Below are 9,024 nucleotides of genomic sequence, written 5' to 3'. Positions count from 1 at the left end.
TCACAATATCTGGCATAAAGTAAGTGCTCAAAAACTCTTAGCTTTCACTCCCCACTCCTCTCCACCTAAATTATTTTAAAACTAAATGTATAAATTTTAACCCTTTACTAATTTTCCCTCCAATAATTGCAAATATTCAATTATTTAAATAAAACAGTAAATCTGTCAGTTTAAAAAAAATCCATATTTGCCTATGGCATCAGTTGCAGAAAACGAAATAGAACACTGTATCTTTCGGCAGATTCTGACTCTTTGGCAAAAAGAAAAAAAGCAAAACAAAAGCCCATTTCAAACCCAACGCAAACTCAAGGACATTGGCAATGAGAGAACAAGCTCAAACATCTCTGTACCTCCCTCCCCAAAGGGAACAAGGTGAACTCTCTTCCTGCAAAGCCTGAGCCACGTCATCATGTGAATTCAGCCTCCTTTCCCACCTGACCTTTACAGCCACTTTCCAGCAGCAAAATGAAATTTCCTGATTGAAGCGCCAATGAGGAAGGAAATGTTCCAGGAACTACAAACTCAATAACGCAAGTAGTTGGGAGGACAGACAAAGTAATTTGACTTTATTAACTTTTCCATTCTTCTATGATTAAAGTGATTTCCCTTTACCTACAACCTACTATCCTTCTGCTCTCTATTTCTAGGACCATTTTTAGAATGCTTTTGGAGTCCTAAGATACTAAAACAGGCTGGAGTTCGGTTGGTATTTCCTATTTCAGTTCTCAGACTCCCTGCCTTTTCAGTACCTTCCCTTTCTTTTGACTTCATTTACTATATCCATCATGCTTTTGCAGCTCATTATGTGTTTAATCTTGAAAACATGCTTAAGGATATAGAACTGTACATGATATAGGACACTGAAAATGTAAATAATAACCCCAGACAAGAATGTTGAAAGTAAAACAGTGCAGCGTGCCATAAAAGTCAAATGCATGAGAACAGTAGATGCTATGGGCCCCTAAAGGAGGAAGTTGCTGTGGTCTTAGGGAACTGGAAAGGTTTTATGAAGGAAGACATACTATTGGGCACCAGAGAACTTGGATAATGGAATGAAGAGGTGAGGACATCCCAGGTGGGAGAAACAGTGTGAGTGGAGGTATGGAGAATGGAAAACCTGAACCACATTAGGCCAGGAGTTGTCAGTTTGGGGCGGTATTTCCCAAAGTGTGTTTACGAAGAAGCACTTTGAAGATCAAAGGGAAAATGAATAATAATCAAGGAGATACAGATTTCCAAAAAAATGGGTTATTGTCCATGTGAAGATAGATGTAGATGCCAAATTCTTAGACTTAGGCAGGCTCATTAATTTAAAATGAGAGTTTTGTTTTTCATTTGGAGTATAAGAACAAATAAGATAAATTTGGGATAATTAAAAACTTGGTTTTTCCAGCTATCATATTTTTATATGCTATTAGTATCATTCCATCTGTGAGAAAAGACTAAAAATAAAGACATCCAGCAATTAGTATTATCAAGGCCACATAATTTCTTTCCTTCCTCAATCTAGTGCCCTCCCTCCTTAAGTTGGTGATTCTTAGTATCATCAAATGTGCATTTACTTTACCCAGATTAGTACAAAGTTTCAGGCTTTCAGTACAAGTCCTTTCTAATTTAATATCTCTCCAAATCCTTTGAAAGACCTGTGCTGTCATTTTGGTTTCTTTTCTTCTAATTATCCACGAATGCTGGATTTATGTTCCTATTTTTCAACAATCTAGCATAGTCTTATAAAATGTAGCCCAGCATATAGCTCCAGAAATAGTCAGACAATGAAGAATTTTCAAACCTAGGGCAGATAAAAACTACAATATTACTCTCCATTCCATGATTTTTTTTTCATCTCTGTTGTCATCAATTTAGTCAAGAGTCCTTCAGTATGAATTCTTAACATAGCAGTAAATTTGTTTCTGTTCTTTCTATCCATACTCATGTCTCTGGGGCAAATGTGAAGGCCAACTTTTGCCTTTATTACTTCAAGGGTGGTTCTGCCCTGAATCAACATGTACCACTGTACTTTCATTTTTTTCCCTCAACAAAAGGAAAAAAATCTATAGCCCCACATAGTTACTCGCTGTTTCTAAGGTATCATAACATGTGAGGTCAACTTCTGTTTTTGAAATACTGGAAATTTTGGAAACATTCACAATTATTAAGATGAAAAGCAAATGTATGGCTAAAATTTAGAGATTTTTTTAAAAGATATTTAATACTTTTAAAGTTTTGTCAAACATCAAGGGGTATCCAGTCTTTTATTCTTTTAACAAATATTTATTGATTCCTTGAATGTGCCAGTCAATATGGACTAGAAGCTGAGGACACAGCACTGAACCAAATACTAGCACCTGTCCTCATGGAAATTATATTCCCAAGAAGAAGCAGGTAATAAATACAAACAACACATGTCATATTGTAAGAAAAACTGAGTCAAAAGGTAGAGAGTGCCTGAGGAGAACACAAGGAAGTTCTCTCTCAGGACATAGCATCTGAGCTGAGACTGGGGGATGAGAAAAAGACATTCATGTTATGGGGTTGGATCAGGACAAACTTCCAGGCAGAAGGAACACAAATGCAAAAGCCTGGAGGCTGGAAAAAGTTCCTCAAAGTCAGGAGTTAGAAAGGAGGCCACTGTGGTTAGATTGCTATTTTCACTCATCTCTATAATCACACATATGCCCAGTTCAGAGACATTATTTCTTGTTTTCACTTAATGCACCATTTTAGTTTCATGTTAAGTAACTGACTTCTTCACTGTAATTATGACTGTGTTTTTCTTATGCATTTGGGTCTTTGGAATTCTCTGAATGAATCTGTCTTTAACAATAGAGAAGCCTTCTGAGAGCCAGTATATTAAAAAGCATCAGCTACCATTCCAGTGGTCAGGAAGAGTTAATAGACCTCCCAAAATGTCCAGTTCACTGCCAAGAAATCCTGTATACCCTCAGAGAATCTGGCTGGGTATTTGCAGCCAGCTGGTATTGAAAACTAAAACCCATTGTGTAGAACTGGCCAGGATGTTTTAAATATAATACAACTAATCTAGGCTTTAAACGCATACACACATTGAATTAGACTATGCTAATCTTTGCCTTTGAGTGCCTTGGTTTTAATCACATTTCAAACTAACAAAATGTCATGTAAAAATGGAAGGAGCAGGGCTTGATTGTCCCTTTTGAGCTCAGCAGGATCCTGGTGTCTGCTCCATCTGCTTCCTGTAAGCACTGGGCCAATCAGAAATCAGTCAGTCTGAAGATAACAAAATGCTGACTGCTTCCCCAGTCCTGCTCCAGTTCTCTGGCAAGTGGGAGAAGAGCTTCCTTGGCAAGGAATGGGGTAATCATTGAGAGGATGGACTTTGATGCCTGGAAGACTTACGTACAAATTCTAGGCTACCATTCACTGGCATTAAGACCTCAGTTCCTAGGTGACTGACCTGACCTCTCCAAGCTTCACTTTTAGTAACTGTAAAAGAAGTATGATAACTACGCACTTGATTCATTGTGAGAATTAAGTATGAGACTGTGCCACACATTCTTATGTGGCATAATAAAGTATATGTAGCACACAAATACTTACGTGGCGTAAGTAAACTCTGTGGCACACAGTAGGTGTTCAACAGTAGCAGATATCATCTTTATTAGTCTTAACAATAAATTCCATTCTTCGGGTGAGTAGAGAAACACCTCCTAAGCAATTCCCAATCCATAGAGATGCGGCAGGTACTGAAGGCATATAAGATAAGCAACCTACCAAGGCTATCTTGTACCATCAAGATGGTACAAGATCCAATTTATTCCCCTTATCTATGTAGGGACCTCAGGAAGACCATTGACCTAGGGACCCTCACTCTTTTTTATTTTTTTATTTTTTTTAACGTTTATTTATTTTTGAGACAGAGAGAGACAGAGCATGAACGGGGGACGGTCAGAGAGAGGGAGACACAAAATCTGAAACAGGCTCCAGGCTCTGAGCTGTCAGCACAGAGCCCGACAAGGGGCTCGAACTCACGGACCGCGGGGCTCGAACTCACGGACTCACGGACCGCGGGGCTCGAACTCACGGACCGCGAGATCATGACCTGAGCCGAACTCGGCCCCTTAACCGACTGAGCCACCCAGGCGCCCCCTAGGCACCCTCATTCTTAAGGGAGGTGATTCCAACATGATCTATCTACTGTCCTGTGCTTTCTTTCCAAAGGTATTTTGGTCTTTTTTGGATTCCCATGTGGGAAAAAGAGTAACTGGCAGCAATTTCACTTCCCCTACCAATTCTAAGACAGCTCTGTTAAACCTCTGTCCCCTGGGTACTCGGTGACCTCAAAGTTATAGAGAAAAAAAAAAAAATACCTGCTTCTAATACAATAAAAAAGCCCAGAATGTCCTGCCAAGAAAACACTACAAACACTTGAAACTTACAAATGATTTCAGGTACTCATCACCTGATGGCGTTATTTGCTGTTTGTAACTTAGTAACAGTCAGCCAATTTTATAAATGCCTCTTACTCTTCCCATCAAAGTAGATTCTGTTAAAATGCCAGATTTTCTACAACAAAATAATACAGGACTTGAAATATTACTTTAAAGCAAGAACAGAGAGAAAAACATTTCCTAGGCATTTTGAACATCCCTCTACTCGATGTACACACCTTCTTGAAGCCTTGATGATAGGCTTCTGAAGGCTAGATCTCAGCAATGGCAACAGTGAGCTCTACCTCTGGATCCAGCTGCCTTAGGCCTGGAAATGAGAACAGCAACGGGAAGCCTTGAATAGTTGGCTGTCTTCCAACACCTTGTAACCCCTTGTTGGCCTCTGTCCCAAGGCTTTAGCCCCAGTTTGGTGATGGGTTATTTGAAAGTCACCCTCCAGGATAACTTCTCAACAGAGTGGTCCCTGGGCCAGTGGAAACACTTGAGTTTATGGCAGTGGTGGAGTCACTGCCAGAGATTCTGCCTCTCCCTGACCTCACTTCCGGCCATTCAGCTCCTTACTCCTTCTTGGCTTTCTTTCAGTTCTTCTCATACAACTTGCTCTTCCCTGACTTAATTCTTAGCACATGCAGTCTTTTCTAATTTGAATGCTTTTCCCCAGATCAGCTACACTCTTTGCAGGGCCCACAGCTAAGTTAAAAAAAACAGGCATTCTTATTCAAATTTCATTAAGAATTTCAAGATGGTGACAGCAGAGCTTTACATTAAGTATGGGACCCTTCTAAGCATGGGGACCTAAGCAAATGCATAGGACTTACGCTCACAAAAACTGGTCCCGTGTTTCTTCTGCTCTTTACATAGTTGGCTCATCATCACTGATGTCATTATTTCTAGTTATTCTTTCTCAGTTTTTTTTTTTTTTTCTTTAGAGCACTTGTCACAATTTTAGATGTTAAATAATTAGCTTAATTTTTTTGGGTTTAGCTCCTGCCCACCCAACCCATTTTAGGCTGTAAGCTGCATAAGGGCAAAGGTGCTATTCAGTCTTAGTCACATGGATCTCCAGTGCCTGGAATATGTCTGGCATAGTAGACACTTAATGAATATATCCTGCATAGATGGATTAATTTATGCGTTGTTGGGTTTTTGTTGTTGTTGTTTTGCTTTCAGCTTCAAATTCTTTTAATAATTGAAATCTTTAGTGCATGAAATAGCTTTCGACTTGTCAGAGAGAAAGCAAGAACCTGTAAGAGTAATCGTGCCTGAGTTGAGTTAGTGTCATAGAGTTCTCTTCTCATCTGAGAAATGGTCTCTTATTTCCCCAGAGATAGCTTGCTTTCTAGTATGACGTCATTGCTTTTATGATTTCTGATCTACCCAAATTTCCAGATTTTCCTTGTATAAAGAAAACATCCCAGTCATTCTATGAGGTGTATTTAGAAAAGTAAGAGATGGATATTATGATGTCTCTGTGGGAGAAGTGAATGAGGAATTATTCTGACACCAACTGGTGTGCTGTGGACTGGGGTACAATTCTGACAGTAACCACCCAGAATTAGCACAGATCCCACAGATTAAAGAGCCCAGTACCCAAAAAGACACTTCAAATACCAGCTGTAAGTGGAGTCCCCAGGCCACCCACACTTTTGACCAAGTGAGATGGTCGTGAGTTCTCTGTGGGAGAGAAGGACAGGCCTCTCAAGCAGTGGCTTGAGAGAGTAAAGAAAGAAAATTGGCATGGGTTTTTATTGCAGTTAGGGGATTGAATCTCCTGCAAATGTCAAAGGAGGAAACACAGGACTTTCTTCTCAACTAGTGCAGATGTAGGGCACAATGGGAAGGGGGAAGGTGACACTTAAAAGTGGTTGGCAGTCAAACATCAAAATACGGAGTCAGATTTGTCATTACACACACTAAAGTAGACAGAATGTTCTCTCTGTCCCCATTGACACATCACATAGTTTCAAAATTTGTCATGCAATTTCTTGTTTCTTCTAACCTTCTTCCCACTTCCCCACCCCCATCAGATTATTTTGAGGTAAATCCTAAGCATCAGACCATTTTACTTATAAATATTTCACTATGAAGTAAAAAATAGACTTTCCTTTAAAATTATACCTAGAATTCCATCATTAAACCCAAACAAATTGACAGTAATTCCTTAACATTATCAAATATTCATTCTGTGTTCATATTTCTACAACTAGCCTATATTTTTTTTAAGTTTATTTTATCAGAATTTGAATCCAAAGAACATAATTACATTTAGTTAATATGACTCTTAAGTCTTTAATTTAGGTTCCTACTATATCTAATTATTTTTTTCCTCGCAAATTTGTTGCTAAAGAAACTAGGTTGTCTTATGGTCTTCTGTCTCTTTTAAACTGATAGTAATATCTAGAAGCTTGATCACATTCAAGTTTAATTTTTTTTTCCTTTTTTGCAAGCCACTTTTCTGAGGTTGCTATAAACTTCTACAAGGAAGTACATGATATCCAAATGCCTTTTTTAAGTGATGCTAAGAACTACTGATGGTTGGTTCACAGATCCATTAATTCATTAAGGGCTGTAAAATGATGAATTCTTAATTCTATCATTTATTTTGCTTACTTAAAATACTTATGTAAGAAGGAACTTCTCTTTGCCAACCACTTGGTCACTTGTGGTATGGTTCTATAGGAAAATTAGAAGAACTGCTTGAGTTTTTCCCTATATGTATCATTATTTATAATGAGTTGGTGACCTTGTGTCCTCAAAAGGCAATCTCTGAGTCTGTTGGAAGATTTATTAATTAATGGTTTTGAATACATGGGTTTAAATATGTTTGCTTTTATTATTCTCATCAAATTTTACAACCTTAACCTAGTGAGAATCAGTTCAAGTTGGTTTTTGAGTTCATTTGACATGATCCCAGTGGTCTTTGATAACACTCTTATTTGTTGTGACAAAGCAAATCTTCAATGTTTCCTTGGACTGGACATTTCTCTAAGACATTCTTGTGCCTTTAGTTGGAAATGGTACTTAGAGATCAGTATCTGAAAGCTAAAATTACTTGTAGCTATTGGGTTGATATTATAGAATTGTTTACGTTTCTATTTTTGTATTTCCATTCTTATTTCAGATTGATTTTTTAAATTCTGCTCCCACTCACTAATTTGGTAGTTTTACAGTATTTTAATGTTCTTAAAGTGGTTATACCAGAGGTTGCAACAATCATCTTTAACTTACGTAAGTTTAACTTAAAAGAATATTTTATCTCCTTTCAGATAATGAAAGGTTTTGATCCCATTCACTTCTTCTGTAAAAATATATACTATTGTTGTCTTATATAACTTTAAAGTATATGTATTTTGTTTATATGTTTATAGAGTATTATTGTTTCATACTATCAATATTCATTTAGATTTACCTTTTTCAGTGCTTGTCATTTCTGCCTGCACCTTTAAGCTTTCATCTGGGATGTTTTTCTACCTGAAAACCTAGTATTTCCTTTAGTGCAGATCTTCTGGTTATGAATTCTGCCAGTTTTTATTTGCCTGAAAAAGCATTTATTTTATCTTCATTTTCTTTAGGCTGGAAATTATTTTATTTCAGTAATTTGGAAAATACTGCCCAACTGTGTTCTAGAGTCAATTGTTTTTCTAAACTTTGTCTTTTTACTCTGCTTACTTTATTTTGTTTTGTTTGCAGTTTCAAGTTTTTATTTAAATTCCAATTACTTAATATATAGTATAATATTAATTTCAGGAGTAGAATTTAGTGATTCATCACTTACCTATAACACCCAGTGCTCATCACAACAAGTGCCCTCCTTAATCCCCGTCACCTATTTAACCCATCGCCCCAAGAACCACCACCCCCTTAGCAACTCTCAGTTTGTTCTCAGCTAAGGGTCTGTTTTATGGTTTGCCTCTTTTTCCCCCATGTTCATCTGTTTTGTTTCTTAAATTCCAAATATGGATGAATATGCCATCATCTGTTGTTTCCTGTGTTGTTAATTTTAACTATTCTGACAGATGTGAGGTGATATCTTATTGTAGTTTTGATTCATATTTCCCTCCTGATGAGTGATGTTAAGCATATTCTCATGTACCTGTTAGCCATCTGTATGTCTTCTTTGAAAAAATGTCTATTCATGTCTTCTGCCATTTCTTGACTGGATTATTTGTTTTTTGGGTGTTGAGTTTGGCAAGATCTTTATAGATTTTGGATACTAACCCTTTCTCTGATATGTCATTTGCAAGTATCTTCTCCCATTCCATAAGTTGCCTTTTAGTTTTGCTAATTGTTTCCTTTGCTGTGCAGGAGGTTTTTATCTTGATGAGGTCACAGTAGTTCATTTTTGCTTTTGTTTCCCTTGCCTCTAGAGAGGTGTCTGGTAAGAAGTTGCTACAGCCAAAGTCAAAGAGGTTGCTGCCTGTGATCTCCTACAGAATTTTGATGGTTTCCTGTCTCACAGTTAGGTCTCTCATCCATTTTGAGTTTATTTTTGTGTATGGTGTAGGAAAGTGATCCAGTTTCATTCTTCTGCATGTCACCATCCAGTTTTCCCAATACCATTTGTTGAAAAGACCATCTTTTTTCAATTGGATTTTCT

At 37.5% G+C, this 9,024-nt stretch overlaps 1 long non-coding RNA gene across 1 annotated transcript in view; it reads left to right on the top strand.

The window, feature by feature from the left end:
* The first annotated feature begins 511 nt into the window (after nucleotides 1–511).
* LOC147584266 (uncharacterized) overlaps nucleotides 512–9,024 on the top strand; it is a 29,999-nt gene continuing 21,486 nt past the window's right edge. Inside the window, exon 1 of the long non-coding RNA XR_015255289.1 lies at nucleotides 512–555. This is a non-coding gene — a long non-coding RNA (uncharacterized LOC147584266). The remainder of the gene's footprint in view (nucleotides 556–9,024) is intronic.

The sequence above is a fragment of the Puma concolor genome, chromosome A1 (assembly GCF_028749965.1).
Source record: "Puma concolor isolate L17-30 chromosome A1, mPumCon1.1.hap2, whole genome shotgun sequence".
NCBI classification, from domain to species: Eukaryota; Metazoa; Chordata; class Mammalia; order Carnivora; family Felidae; genus Puma; species Puma concolor.
Note: the sequence above shows the minus strand (reverse complement) of the source record. Positions and strands in the feature narration are given on the sequence as shown.